The 16,431-nt window shown below is 45.6% G+C and overlaps 1 protein-coding gene across 1 annotated transcript in view; it reads left to right on the forward strand.

The window, feature by feature from the left end:
- LOC139228815 (long-chain-fatty-acid--CoA ligase ACSBG2-like) overlaps window positions 1-16,431 on the forward strand; it is a 165,205-nt gene that overhangs the window by 129,772 nt on the left and 19,002 nt on the right.

Raw genomic sequence — 16,431 nt, forward strand, 5'->3', positions numbered from 1 at the left:
ATAAGCAAATGGAGCAGGCAATTTAAGACATTAAAGACATTTAAGACTGACAGATTTAAATGTTCTAATACAAATTAGCATTACGTTGCATATTTCACACTACAACATTTAACTTTATGCTGGGTTGCATAAATTTAATCATAATTTAGTTATGTTTAAATGTAACCAATAACATTGCAGATTCTAGTTACTATTTACATCATTAAACAATACATAAATACAAATTTCAACTTACTCTCGCGGTTGCAAGTAGGCTGTTCCAACGCTTGCGACACTGGTCCGGTGTCCGGGCTTCATTGGATGCCGACGTGACCACGTCGGCAATCTCTACCCAAATCCTGCGATATGCATGGGGTGGAGGTTTCCCATGCCCACCCCGTGTCAGATCCTCCCATTGGTGCTCACTACATTCACCAGGGCTTCATTGGCCTCCTCGCTGAAAGGCTTTGCCCTACGCCTTTCACCTGATGCCTCCATTATCGATTAATACCACCAGATTATTTCGAACAAAAAATGCTTTCTCCCCTCCCTCTCTCTCTCTCTCTCCCTGACCCTCACAGAGCTTCTGAGCATATGTGATGACCCCTGACCTCCCAAAACACAGGAAAGAACATCAACCTAAAAAAAAATCAACCTGCACATGCACAGTAATGCGTTGCTAGGGAAGCTTTTTTGTTTTCATTCACTTCCGTTTTCTTTGGGCGATCAGGAGATCGCCGAGAAATCACATCGCCCATTTTACATCGCTGGGCTAAGGCCGAGTGGAAAATCACAAATAAAAAATGGGATGGGCCTTGAGCCGGCGATCAGCACGGGCAATAGGTCCCACATTGCTGGAACAAGGCTCATTTTTTTCAGCCTTAGCCTGAAAGTGGAAAGTCTAGCCCTATCTGTAAAGCGGGTACTTGGGTCGACACAGAAAGGGCTACAACAAACAAAACAGTTAACCCTCAATTTTGAATTGATTGCTTTGGTATAGTTCTGCTTTAAGTTGGCTGGAGAGCATTCTGTGCAGAATGAAAAAAATTATTAATAATGTTAAAGGGTATTCAACATTTAGGAAGGATAGACAGAAAGGAAAAGGAGGCGGGATGGCATTGCTGGTTAAAGAGGAAATTAATGCAATTGTAAGGAAAGACATTAGCTTGGATGATGCGGAATCGGTATGGGTGGAGCTACGGAATACCAAAGGGCAGAAAATGCTAGTGGGAGTTGTGTACAGACCTCCAAACAGTAGTAGTGATGTTGGGGAGAGCATCAAACAGGAAATTAGGGGTGCATGCAATAAAGGTGCAGCAGTTATCATGGGTGACTTTAATATGCATATAGATTGGGCTAACCAAACTAGAAACAATACGGTGGAGGAGGATTTCCTGGAGTGCATAAGGGATGGTTTTCTAGACCAATATGTCGAGGAACCAACTAGGGGGGAGGCCATCTTAGACTGGGTGTTGTGTAATGAGAGAGGATTAATTAGCAATCTCGTTGTGCGAGGCCCCTTGGGGAAGAGTGACCATAATATGGCAGAATTCTACATTCGGATGGATGTTAGATCTCTTAATTCCCAATGAAATACGAACTCCGGTTGTAGTTTTAATGTAACTTTATTCTGGCAGCAGCAACACGCTTCTGGCTTTAAGCCAGGCCTTTGTCCTTCTGAGACCACATGGCCAAAATGGCTGTTTTTATAACTGGTTCAATTTACAGAAAAGAACTTGCCTTCTTTGACCTTATTGGCTCAATTAATAGTCTGTTAACGTTTAATTGGCTCACTACCCAAGGTCCTAAAATGTCAAGTTGATTGATGACTTAATGCAACATGCTGAGTTGCACGTAGCAGCTTTGACTTGGGGTCTGTGAATTTTCACAGCCTGTCTGAATGCAGCCTGTTTGAATTCTCTATCAATCCCCCCTTTGATTCTTTCAGAAACTGAATCATAAAACATCAGGTACCACTGGTTAAACATTCTACAAAATAATTTCATACATGTTAATAGAGTTTCCTTCCAAAATTTGTTGATGTGTTTCGCCACATGCCCGGACTAGTAGCTTCCACACAAATTTACACCAACCCGAATTCCATCATGGCCACAATGGAAGTCTGGTTTTAGTAGGTTAATTAACCTTATTCCAATTTAATCCAAATCAATATCTTAATTCAACCAGTAAGAAACTTTCCCTTAAGCATAACATACCCCTGTGCCACGTACAGATGGTCTGCTGGGACCTGCAAGGTGTCTCACATGCGGGACAGCAGATACAGCCGCCTAGTTGCAACAACATTTAATCAACCTAAACAAACAATATAAAAGTAAAATAATTACAACGACTAGAATTAAACCTTCCAGCAATGAAGTTCCTATTGAACCTAGCCATTCAGTGGCTCCGCTCCACAAAGTGAATGATGAGGGTTGCTTAAGTTTTTCTACCTCCTTTTGGATATGCTCTGCTAAGTGGGTAATTTCTTCGGAGCTATCTGGGATATATGTGCAACACTCAGTTCCGAGTAGGGCGCAAGTACCTCTCTTTTCAGCCAGGATGTAGTCAAGGGCCAGTCTAGTCTGTAGGGCTACTATGCAGATTGCTACCATTTCTGCATTGATTTTAACTAGGGCCTCTGAGGTATCATTGGCTACCCGTTCCACAACGGATGCCACGTTAATGGATTCCCTTGCCAGTCTGACGGTCCCATACCTGGGGATCAGAATGGCAAAGAACCTCTCTGTTTCTGTGATAGCTCTCTTAGGACGGTGTAACTGTTCCGACAGTGACTCTATATGATACATATAAGGCACAATGTAGGCTAAATAGCAGGATCCCGTCCAATTCTGGGGCAGCCAAGGGTAGGCCTAGTGGCCACACACCCAATAGGTGCCATTATAGGCAATGAAGGTTAGCTGTTTCTTTGTCAGCAACACTCCGGGGCCTGTCCAGGCTTTTCCATCTGTTTTATTCAGAATCCCCGTTACGTTAAGAATTCCCACATCGGCCCAGTTTGGACGGTTCCTTGGCTTGATTATATTATAATTCCGGGAGCAGTTACTATACCTCATATTTTGGTCTCCTTTGATGTTTCTAATCAGACAGACCGATTCCCCCGGTCTTCCTATTCCCGTTGTATTAGTGATAACAAAAAATGGGGGCCGTTTGGAATTATTGCAGCATAGTTGGTATCCCCCTTCAAAGGTAGTCAGATTGTAACCTGCTGACTTCCATTTACGTGCCCAGTTTTTCGTATCCTGAAACGCCTTGCCTGTTTTGTTTTGACTAATTATCCACTCAGCCATTTCCGAGATATTCAAGGGAACTGGCCTCAAGGGATTCCCTCCCTTTGCGTGAATAGGAATATGCGCACATACCCAACAACTAGAAATGTTACCTTGTTTGGCATACCATGGGCTTAGACCTGTATTTCTGTTCGGGGTTGCCCTAATGCTACATAGCACTATTGGTAGTGCCTGGGGCCATGGTGTTCCTTCTTGGTGATATTTGGCAAGCTGTTGTTTCAGAGTTCGATTCATTCTCTCTACTTGTCCTGATGATTGTGGATGATAAGGACAGTGTAAATCCCACGTAATGTTCAGTAACCTACAGACTTCTTGGCAGACAGCACCTGTGAAGTGTGTTCCCTGATCTGAGTCAATGCTACTCGGGACTCCCCATCAGGGAATGTAATCCTTACACAAGACCTTTGCAGTGTGATTGGCTGTGGCTCTTTTAGTTGGGACAGCTTCTACCCATCTAGAGAATCTGTCGACCATGAAAAGAATGTTAGTGTATCCTTGGCATGAAGGAAGAGATATATAATCAACCTGCAGATGCTGGAATGGTCCGACAAGGGCAGGGGCCTCAGTTGGGGCATTACCGTGATGGGTCCAGAATTATTTTTCTGGCAGACCACACAGCGGTCTGCTACCAGATGGGCATGTTTTTTAAATCCTCGACCCCACTAGCTTTTCTGGAACTGTGCCGTCATCTGTTGTGAGGCCAAGTGTCCCCACGAGTGGATCTGTTGGGCTAAAAAAGGCATAAGCGCTTGTGGCGCGACTGGCTTGTCGGTAACTCTTTGTCTTCAGACACCATCTTCACATAGCTTAATTCCTGCCTCAATCCATGTCCATTTTTCCTCTTGGGAGCACTCGCCTTGCATTGTTTGAAGGTCTCATGTCAGAGTCCTGAGTGCTTTCAATCTGCATATCTGTGTTGGTTCTTCTGGGGGAACGCCCTGTGTGGCGGCATCTTTAGCTGCCTGGTCGGCTAGGGCATTTCCCTGTGCTTCCATGGTATTTTCCTTGGTATGGGCCTTACACTTCAGGATGGACACTTCCTGAGGTAATTGTATGGCCTCTAGTAAGTCTCGGACTTCCTTTCCATTTCGGATAGGTGTACCAGCAGCAGTGAGGAATTCTCTTTTCCGCCATAACAGACCAAAGTCGTGAGCGACTCCAAAAGCATAACGCGAATCTGTGTAGACATTAGCTGTCTGTCCTTCTGCTATTCGACATGCTTCTGACAGGGCCCGTAACTCGGCCTGTTGTGCTGACGTTCCTGAGGGTAAACATCCTTTTGCCACTACTTCATATAAGGTTGGAACTGCCCATCCTGCTTTTCTGGTACCATTGTCAACAAAGGAGGAACCATCTGTAAACAGGATGAGGTCTGGGTTGTGCAGAGGCTCCTCTGCTGCTAAGGCTGCTTCTTCTGTTTCTTTTAAAATCTCCACACAGTCATGCTCTTCACATTCTCCCCGCTCTTGCTCCCTTGATTCTGACATCGGGAGCATAATTGCCGGGCTGGCCCGGACGATATGGAGATTAGGAGCTTCCAAAACTGCTGTCCAGCGGGTCCATCTAGCTGCTGTCACCTGAGACATTCTATTCATAGACAGCAAAGCAATAACGGTGTGGGGACACTTGACAATCAGCTTTTGGTCGAGGACTAGACCCGCAGTGATCATTACCGCTCGATATGTAGCAGTTGGTGAGAGGGGAGCGACCTGTCAAAAGCCCAGCGGGAGATCGAGCCAGCGGCAGTTGGTGAGAGGGGAGCGACCTGTCAAAAGCCCAGCGGGAGATCGAGAGCCAGCGGCAGTTGGTGAGAGGGGAGCGACCTGTCAAAAGCCCAGCGGGAGATCGAGAGCCAGCGGCAGTTGGTGAGAGGGGAGCGACCTGTCAAAAGCCCAGCGGGAGATCGAGCCAGCGGCAGTTGGTGAGAGGGGAGCGACCTGTAAAAAGCCCAGCGGGAGATCGAGAGCCAGCGTACCGGTGCAGCTACAGCGGGAGAGAAAGCAAAATAGAAGTAGAAAGTAATCAAAAAGTGACGTCACAGCCAATGGGGTAAGTGATTGGCTGGTGTTGGGTGAGTAGCTTTTCTTTTATTTTTTATATCAGTAAGTGAACTATAACATTGTTATTACCAATTTAAGGGTATCTAAGGTTAAGACATGGCAGGAGAGCTCAGTCATGTGATATGCTCCTCCTGTACCATGTGGGAACTCGGGGACACTTCCGGTGTCCCTGACGACTACGTGTGTGGGAAGTGTATCCGCCTCGAGCTCTTGACGGTCCGCGTTGCAGAATTGGAGCTGAAGGTGGATTCACTCTGGAGCATCCACGATGCTGAGAATGACGTGAGTATCACGTGTAGTGAGTTGGTCTTACCGCAGGAGAAGGGTCCACAGCCAGATATGGAATGGAAGACCAACAGGAAGAGCAGTGCAAGAAAGATAGTGCAGGAGTCCCCTGTGGTCATCCCCCTGCAAAACAGATACACTGCTTTGAGTACTGTTGGGGAGGATGACTCATCAGGGGAGGGCAGCAGCAGCCAAGTTCATGGCACCGTAGGTGGCTCTGCTGCAAAGGAGGGCAGGAAAAAGAGTGGGAGCGCGATAGTGATAGGGGATTCGATGGTGAGGGGAATAGATAGGCGTTTCTGCGGACGCAACCGAGACTCCAGGATGGTATGTTGCCTCCCTGGTGCAAGGGTCAAGGATGTCTCGGAGCGGGTGCAGGACATTCTGAAATGGGAGGGAGAACAGCCAGTTGTCGTGGTGCACATTGGTACCAACGACATAGGTAAAAAAAGGGATGAGGTCCTACGAAAAGAATTTAAGGAGCTAGGAGCTAAATTAAAAAGTAGGACCTCAAAAGTAGTAATCTCGGGATTGCTACCAGTGCCACGTGCTAGTCAGAGTAGGAATCGCAGGATAGCGCAGATGAATACATGGCTTGAGCAGTGGTGCAGCAGGGAGGGATTCAAATTCTTGGGGCATTGGAACCGGTTCTGGGGGAGGTGGGACCAGTACAAACCGGACGGTCTGCACCTGGGCAGGTCCGGAACCAATGTCCTAGGGGGAGTGTTTGCTAGTGCTGTTGGGGAGGAGTTAAACTAATATTGCAGGGGGATGGGAACCTATACAGGGAGACAGAGGGAGACAAAAAGGAAGCAAAAGCAAAAGACAGAAAGGAGATGAGGAAAAGTGGAGGGCAGAGAAACCCAAAGCAAAGAACAAAAAGGGCCACTGTACAGCAAAATTCTAAAAGGACAAAGGGTGTTAAAAAAACAAGCCTGAAGGCTTTGTGTCTTAATGCAAGGAGTATCCGCAATAAGGTGGATGAATTAATTGTGCAAATAGATGTTAACAAATATGATGTGATTGGGATTACGGAGACGTGGCTCCAGGATGATCAGGGCTGGGAACTCAACATCCAGGGGTATTCAACATTCAGGAAGGATAGAATAAAAGGAAAAGGAGGTGGGGTAGCATTACTGGTTAAAGAGGAGATTAATGCAATAGTTAGGAAAGACATTAGCTTGGATGATGTGGAATCTATATGGGTGGAGCTGCAGAACACTAAAGGGCAAAAATCGTTAGTGGGAGTTGTGTACAGACCTCCAAACAGTAGTAGTGATGTTGGGGAGGGCATCAAACAGGAAATTAGGAGTGCATGCAATAAAGGTGCAGCAGTTATAATGGGTGACTTTAATATGCACATAGATTGGGCTAGCCAAACTGGAAGCAATACGGTGGAGGAGGATTTCCTGGAATGCATAAGGGATGGTTTTCTAGACCAATATGTCGAGGAACCAACTAGGGGGGAGGCCATCTTAGACTGGGTGTTGTGTAATGAGAGAGGATTAATTAGCAATCTCATTGTGCGAGGCCCCTTGGGGAAGAGTGACCATAATATGGTGGAATTCTGCATTAGGATGGAGAATGAAACAGTTAATTCAGAGACCATGGTCCAGAACTTAAAGAAGGGTAACTTTGAAGGTATGAGGCATGAATTGGCTAAGATAGATTGGCTAATGATACTTAAGGGGTTGACTGTGGATGGGCAATGGCAGACATTTAGAGAACGCATGGATGAATTACAACAATTGTACATTCCTGTCTGGCGTAAAAATAAAAAAGGGAAGGTGGCTCAACCGTGGCTATCTAGGGAAATCAGGGATAGTATTAAAGCCAAGGAAATGGCATACAAATTGGCCAGAAATAGCAGCGAACCTGAGGACTGGGAGAAATTTAGAACTCAGCAGAGGAGGACAAAGGGTTTGATTAGGGCAGGGAAAATGGAGTACGAGAAGAAGCTTGCAGGGAACATTAAGGCGGATTGCAAAAGTTTCTATAGGTATGTAAAGAGAAAGAGGTTAATAAAAACAAACGTAGGTCCCCTGCAGTCAGAATCAGGGGAAGTCATAACGGGGAACAAAGAAATGGCAGACCAATTGAACAAGTACTTTGGTTCAGTATTCACTAAGGAGGACACAAACAACCTTCCGGATATAAAAGTGGTCAGAGGGTCTATTAAAGAGGAGGAACTGAGGGAAATCTTTATTAGTCGGGAAATTGTGTTGGGGAAATTGATGGGATTGAAGGCCGATAAATCCCCAGGGCCTGATGGACTGCATCCCAGAGTACTTAAGGAGGTGGCCTTGGAAATAGCGGATGCATTGACAGTCATTTTCCAACATTCCATTGACTCTGGATCAGTTCCTATCGAGTGGAGGGTAGCCAATGTAACCCCACTTTTTAAAAAAGGAGGGAGAGAGAAAGCAGGGAATTATAGACCGGTCAGCCTGACCTCAGTAGTGGGTAAAATGATGGAATCAATTATTAAGGATGTCATAGCAGCGCATTTGGAAAATGGTGACATGATAGGTCCAAGTCAGCATGGATTTGTAAAAGGGAGATCATGCTTGACAAATCTTCTGGAATTTTTTGAGGATGTTTCCAATAAAGTGGACAAAGGAGTACCAGTTGATGTGGTATATTTGGACTTTCAGAAGGCTTTCGACAAGGTCCCACACAGGAGATTAATGTGCAAAGTTAAAGCACATGGGATTGGGGGTAGTGTGCTGACGTGGATTGAGAACTGGTTGTCAGACAGGAAGCAAAGAGTAGGAGTAAATGGGTACTTTTCGGAATGGCAGGCAGTGACTAGTGGGGTACCGCAGGGTTCTGTGCTGGGGCCCCAGCTGTTTACATTATACATTAATGATTTAGACGAAGGGATTAAATGTAGTATCTCCAAATTTGCGGATGACACTAAGTTGGGTGGCAGTGTGAGCTGCGAGGAGGATGCTATGAGGCTACAGAGTGACTTGGATAGGTTAGGTGAGTGGGCAAATGCGTGGCAGATGAAGTATAATGTGGATAAATGTGAGGTTATCCACTTTGGTGGTAAAAACAGAGAGACAGACTATTATCTGAATGGTGACAGATTAGGAAAAGGGAAGGTGCAACGAGACCTGGGTGTCATGGTACATCAGTCATTGAAGGTTGGCATGCAGGTACAGCAGGCGGTTAAGAAAGCAAATGGCATGTTGGCCTTCATAGCGAGGGGATTTGAGTACAGGGGCAGGGAGGTGTTGCTACAGTTGTACAGGGCCTTGGTGAGGCCACACCTGGAGTATTGTGTACAGTTTTGGTCTCCTAACTTGAGGAAGGACATACTTGCTGTTGAGGGAGTGCAGCGAAGATTCACCAGACTGATTCCCGGGATGGTGGGACTGACCTATCAAGAAAGACTGAATCAACTGGGCTTGTATTCACTGGAGTTCAGAAGAGTGAGAGGGGACCTCATAGAAACGTTTAAAATTCTGACGGGTTTGGACAGGTTGGATGCAGGAAGAATGTTCCCAATGTTGGGGAAGTCCAGAACCAGGGGTCACAGTCTAAGGATAAGGGGTAAGCCATTTAGGACCAAGATAAGGAGAAACTTCTTCACCCAGAGAGTGGTGAACCTGTGGAATTCTCTACCACAGGAAGTAGTTGAGGCCAATTCACTAAATATATTCAAAAGGGAGTTAGATGAAGTCCTTAGTACTCGGGGGATCAAGGGGTATGGCGTGAAAGCAGGAAGTGGGTACTGAAGTTTCATGTTCAGCCATGAACTCGTTGAATGGCGGTGCAGGCTAGAAGGGCTGAATGGCCTGCTCCTGCACCTATTTTCTATGTTTCTATGTTTCTATGTTTCCATGGCCCTGAGGCAACTATCCCATCCGAGGGCTACTACATCCAGTTTTGCCGAATAATAGCCAATAGGTCTTTGTCGATCCCCATGTTCTTGTGTCAGTATAGCTGTCATGTATCCTTCTTTCTCATGGACAAACAGGGTAAATGGCTTACCACTGTCGGGGATTCCCAGAGCCGGTGCCGAACACAAAGCCTTTTTCAAACTCAGGAAGGCCTCTTGCTGTTCCTTAGTGAGGGTGATGGCTTCTTTAGAGGCACGTTTCCCCTTTAAGATATCATTCAATGGCTGAGCAAGCTGTGTGAAGGAGTCAATCCAATTTCTGTTAAAGTTACACAATCCCAAAAAAGACCTTAGTTCTTGAATAGTGGTGGGTTTTTTAGCAGCCCGAATGGCTGCAGTTCTATCCTGGGTAAGTTCTCTCTTTCCTTGTGAAATCTTTTGTCCCAGGTATACAACCTCTTCTTGAGATATTTGTGCTTTGTCGATGCTGGCTTTATGTCCTTTCAGCCGAAGGTGGTCCAGCAAAGCTCGTAAATCTTGTTCATGCTGTTCTTCCGTGTTTGACGCTAGCAGGATATCGTCTACATATTGGATGACTGTGGATGACAGGGGAGGTAATTCTCGCAAATGGCTTTGTAAAGCCATGTGGAATACCATAGGGCTGTTGTGGAAACCCTGCGGTAACCGGGTCCAAGTATACTGTTGTCCTTGGACCGTGAAAGCAAACCACTGTCGAACCTCCGGTGCCACAGAGGCACCGACCAAAATCCGTTGGCCATATCTATAACCGAGAAATATTTATGTTCCGGTTTGAGGGCATTAAAAATGGTGGAGGGATCTGCGACCAAAGGAGCTTTTTGATCAATACACTGGTTAGTTTTCCTATAATCGACAGTCAAACGCCAAGTCTCATTAGATTTCTGTACCGGCCACACGGGGCTATTGGAGGAGCTATGCGTTTTAATAAGCACCTCTTGTTTCTCCAATTGCTGAATAACCGGTAAGATTCCCGCGATGGCAGTTGGACTGATGGGATACTGTTTAGTGCATGGAGGCTTGGTCCCGGTAAATGATGCAGGCTCCATCTGGAGTAAGCCACAATCGTTCTTATCTTTAGCCCATATCGGGTGTTCCTTCAATTCTTCTTTCTTCAAAGTTCTAATTGACCATGTCACCTGACCATTCTCGAAATGCAACGATGAATCTATTTGGATTAGAACGTCCATTCCCAAAAGGGGTTGATTTACTGGGCCTATCCAGACCGGCGTGGTTAGTTCATGTGGACCCAGCCCTATAAGTACCGGTGTTGTCCTTTTAATTTCTATTTTATGGCCCCCAACTCCATAGGCTGTACATGCCCTACCATCCAACGACAAAAAGTCTCCATATTGTAGGGGTAAGCATGTTAATTCCACCCGTGTCTAAAAGACAGTCCACATCCTTATCGCCCACCCTCACAGTTACATATATCCCATCTCCCCTCTGTTGTATTAGTGCGAGGAGGGGGGCCAGGGTGGGCTCTAATCATTTTTTGCTATCCCAAGTAACTCCTTCTGTTTTTGTATTGTCAGTCGCTTAAATGCTTCTATGAGGTCATTATCTTGTGACAAGCCTGGTTTGTTGGCTGAATTGTATCCCTGGCTGCGTCCTCTTCCCCGGCCATGACCTTGCTGTTTTGCCCTGCACGTCTTGGCCCAGTGACCTTCTTTCCCACAATAATGACATTTTCCGGGTAATTTTCCGAATAACTGTTTATCGGAATCCTGGGTTTCCATCCCATAGCCTGTACAGCTCAGACTTTAGCTCCCATATCCCGATTTAATTGGTTACATCGATCCACCAATGCTGCAAAGGTAGTTCCCTCTACCTTCCCAGTCTGGTAACTCTACCTTAAGCATTTTGGACAGTTCTGGCTTTAGACCTGCCACGAAAGCTGCTTTCAGGGGTCCAAACACTTGTTCATCCATTTCCTCATCCGTATTATTCATAACTGAATGTTCTAGCCACGTGCATCTAAACCGCTCGTCATACTCCAGGACCTCCTCTGTTCCTTTCTGTTGGCAGGCTGCAATTTTTCCCCAGTCTGTCTTAGCTGGACTGAAGGCTTGCAGCCGGTGTTTAGACTGGGTGTTGTGTAATGAGAGAGGATTAATTAGCAATCTCGTTTTGCGAGGCCCCTTGGGGAAGAGTGATCATAATATGGTGGAATTCTGCATTAGGGTGGAGAATGAAACAGTTAATTCAGAGACCATGGTCCAGAACTTAAAGAAGGGTAACTTTGAAGGTATGAGGCATGAATTGGCTAGGATAGATTGGCGAATGATACTGAAGGGGTTGACTGTGGATGGGCAATGGTAGACATTTAGAGACCGCATGGATGAACTACAACAATTGTACATTCCTGTCTGGAGTAAAAATAAAAAAGGGAAGGTGGCTCAACCGTGGCTATCAAGGGAAATCAGGGATAGTATTAAAGCCAAGGAAGTGGCATACAAATTGGCCAGAAATAGCAGCGAACCCGGGAACTGGGAGAAATTTGGAACTCAGCAGAGGAGGACAAAGGGTTTGATTAGGGCAGGGAAAATGGAGTACGAGAAGAAGCTTGCAGGGAACATTAAGATGGATTGCAAAAGTTTCTATCGATATGTAAAGAGAAAAAGGTTAGTAAACACAAACGTAGGTCCCCTGTAGTCAGAATCAGGGGAAGTCATAACGGGGAACAAAGAAATGGCGGACCAATTGAACAAGTACTTTGGTTCGGTATTCACTGAGGAGGACACATACAACCTTCCGGATATAAAAGGGGTCGGAGGAGGAACTGAGGGAAATCCTTATTAGTCGGGAAATTGTGTTGGGGAAATTGATGGGATTGAAGGTCAATAAATTCCCAGGGCCTGATGGACTGCATCCCAGAGTACTTAAGGAGGTGGCCTTGGAAATAGTGGATGCATTGACAGTCATTTTCCAACATTCCATTGACTCTGGATCAGTTCCTATGGAGTGGAGGGTAGCCAATGTAACCCCACTTTTTTAAAAAGGAGGAAGAGAGATAACAGGGAATTATAGACCGGTCAGCCTGACATCGGTAGTGGGTAAAATGATGGAATCAATTATTAAGGATGTCATAGCAGTGTATTTGGAACGAGGTGATATGATAGGTCCAAGTCAGCATGGATTTGTGAAAGGGAAATCATGCTTGACAAATCTTCTGGAATTTTTTGAGGATGTTTCCAGTAGAGTGGACAAGGGAGAACCAGTTGATGTGGTATATTTGGACTTTCAGAAGGCTTTCGACAAGGTCCCACACAAGAGATTAATGTGCAAAGTTAAAGCACATGGGATTGGGGGTAGTGTGCTGACATGGATTGAGAACTGATTGTCAGACAGGAAGCAAAGAGTAGGAGTAAATGGGTACTTTTCAGAATGGCAGGCAGTGACTAGTGGGGTACCGCAAGGTTCTGTGCTGGGGCCCCAGCTGTTTACACTGTACATTAATGATTTCGACGAGAGGATTAAATGTAGTATCTCCAAATTTGCGGATGACACTAAGTTGGGTGGCAGTGTGAGCTGCGAGGAGGATGCTATGAGGCTGCAGAGTGACTTGGATAGGTTAGGTGAGTGGGTAAATGCATGGCAGATGAAGTATAATGTGGATAAATGTGAGGTTATCCACTTTGGTGGTAAAAACAGAGAGACAGACTATTATCTGAATGGTGACAGATTAGGAAAAGGGGAGGTGCAAAGAGACCTGGGTGTCATGGTACATCAGTCATTGAAGGTTGGCATGCAGGTACAGCAGGCGGTTAAGAAAGCAAATGGCATGTTGGCCTTCATAGCGAGGGATTTGAGTACAGGGGCAGGGAGGTGTTGCTACAGTTGTACAGGGCCTTGGTGAGGCCACACCTGGAGTATTGTGTACAGTTTTGGTCTCCTAACCTGAGGAAGGACATTCTTGCTATTGAGGGAGTGCAGCGAAGGTTCACCAGACTGATTCCCGGGATGGCGGGACTGACCTATCAAGAAAGACTGGATCAACTGGGCTTGTATTCACTGGAGTTCAGAAGAATGAGAGGGAACCTCATAGAAACGTTTAAAATTCTGACGGGGTTAGACAGCTTAGATGCAGGAAGAATGTTCCCAATGTTGGGGAAGTCCAGAACCAGGGGACACAGTCTAAGGATAAGGGGTAAGCCATTTAGGACCGAGATGAGGAGGAATTTCTTCACCCAGAGAGTGGTGAACCTGTGGAATTCTCTACCACAGAAAGTTGTTGAGGCCAATTCACTAAATATATTCCAAAAGGAGTTAGATGAAGTCCTTACTACTAGGGGGATCAAGGGGTATGGTGAGAAAGCAGGAATGGGGTACTGAAGTTGCATGTTCAGCCATGAACTCATTGAATGGCGGTGCAGGCTAGAAGGGCCGAATGGCCTACTCCTGCACCTATTTTCTATGTTTCTATGTTTCTATGTTTAATCGCCTCCCATCCTGCATTTAATTCTTGCTCATCCTGCCCCAAAGCTTCTCCTACCTTGTCATGCAATTTTCTTCCCTGTGTTTTTGGCACCATTATGGTCAAAATTTTCACTCCGTCCCAGGGATGAAGTTGATATATATTTCTTAAGCGGTCCAATTGGTCCCACGTTTTTACTCCCCCTTTCTTTGGATTGGGCAATTCCTTGGACCAGTTATCAATTTTCTCTGGGTCTTCCGGATCATGAACTAAGTATTCTGCATACACCCTTTTCCTCGTGTTTTTGGTTCCGCCCTCATCCGCAGTCTCTTCTGATTTGACTACAACTCGTCTTTTTTTAAACGGGGCAAAGCACACCCCTAATTCTTCAACCTCCGACCCTGTATCGTCAGAGGATTCAGAATCCGTATCTATTCCTTGGTCGTGTATTTGGGTTTGTGCTTTTAATTTATCCAAACATGGGTACCCTGGGAATTGACCGATACATTTTCCTTTTCCTATTACTGTCTCTTGGCCTAATGATTTTTTCCATTCTTTAATTTCACCTTTAAGATCTTTAACTTCCGCTTCCGACTTTTCAAGTTCAAGTCTTTTCTGTCGCAGCTGTGCACAAACAGCTTGCAATTGGTCCTTTGTACTGGTCAGTTCTCGATCATGTTAGGAACGCATTATAATTTCATTCCGCTTTCGGATCTGTCCCATAACGGCTAGGGACCATCTAGTTTGCTCTTTATTTTTCATACGGGTCGTTTTTCCCCAGACCCTTTTAATCTCGTCCAAGGACCATTGTCCTTTGGAGGTACCGTATTTTTGTTCGATCTTAATACAGGTTTTAGATAAGTTGAATTGTTGCTCTATGTATTCTTTCAACTGTTCGAGGATTTCATCTATCGAAACCTCAGGTGGTGCCTGCCCACCTTTAACAGTTGTAGGCAATTCTTTGCTCTTATCTCTTGCTGCGATAATACTGATTTCTTTACTGGGGTCTCGAGTCGTAGGCTTTCCAGCTGATCAGTGGGTCGGTGATTAATTAACGAACACACCGCCGAAGTTAGACGTTTATGGGACCTCGAGCCGACTACCAACCAGAGGGTTCGCAAACCGGAGGCTTTCGGAATCACGTAGGAGGAGAGGCGAATTTAGACTTTTGACCGAGGACTTTTATAAAGAGGAGTCCTTACCTCAGTATGTAGGTCCGATGTCCAAAATTCAGTTTCTTCCCTCAGCGATCCTGTTCGTGGCGCCAAAATTGTTAGATCTCTTAATTCCCAATGAAATACGAACTCCGGTTGTAGTTTTAATGTAACTTTATTCTAGCAGCAGCAACAAGCTTCTGGCTTTAAGCCAGGCCTTTGTCCTTCTGAGACCACATGGCCAAAATGGCTGTTTTTATACCTGGTTCAATTTACAGAAAAGAACTTGCCTTCTTTGACCTTATTGGCTCAATTAATAGTCTGTTAACCTTTAATTGGCTCGCTACCCAAGGTCCTAAAATGTCAAGTTGATTGATGACTTAATGCAACATGCTGAGTTGCACGTAGCAGCTTTGACTTGGGGTCTGTGAATTTTCACAGCCTGTCTGAATGCAGCCTGTTTGAATTCTCTATCAATGGAGAATGAAACAGTTAATTCAGAGACCACGTTCCAGAACTTAAAGAAGGGTAACTTCGAAGTCTTCGGTGGCCTGGCCCGGCTTCTACGTCCTTGGCAGGGCCTGCCCGCCTGAATTCTTCAGCCTCCCTCTCCTCTTCCTCCCCTCTCCTCTTCCCCCACCTCTCCTCTTCCCCCACCTCTCCTCTTCCCCCACCTCTCCTCTTCCCCCACCTCTCCTCTTCCCCCACCTCCCCCTTCCTCCTCTCTCCATCACTCCCCCCTCCTCCACTCCCCCCTCCTCTTCCTCCCTCCCTCTCCCTCCCCCCCCTCCTCTCCCTTCTAATTGTAGGCAAGGTTTTTCTGAGCGTTCAAAAATCTACACTTACTCCATTCTAAGTTAGTTTGGAGTAAGTTTTCACTGCCTAAACTTGCAAAACAGGCGTAAGTAGCTGGACACGCCCCCTTTTGAAAAAAAACATCTGTTCTACAATGAAACTCACTCGAACTGGAGCAAACTAAATGCCGAGAATTGCAATTTCTAAGATGCTCCATTCTGAATTAGTTGCTCCAAAAAAATAGGAGCAACTCAGGCCGAAACTTGAGTCCAAAACGTGGCTGTGATAGAAGAGACTGAGAGGAACAAGACCTGACCAAGATATAGGTACATCTTAAAGATGCACCTCTTAAAGAGATGCATTCCTGTTTTTTCCTCTCATTGGAACATAGGCATTTATGCGATTGGAAAAGACTAGGCCCATAGTTCATTATTACATTTATTCAAATGTATGAAATTGAAATGTATTTAGTACAGACTGGGGGATTGAATTTGCACTATCTTGGCCTAGATGGCTAAGATACTCATTGGATAAATGTGAGCCATTGGGT

The sequence above is a fragment of the Pristiophorus japonicus genome, chromosome 2, assembly GCF_044704955.1.
Source record: "Pristiophorus japonicus isolate sPriJap1 chromosome 2, sPriJap1.hap1, whole genome shotgun sequence".
NCBI classification, from domain to species: Eukaryota; Metazoa; Chordata; class Chondrichthyes; family Pristiophoridae; genus Pristiophorus; species Pristiophorus japonicus.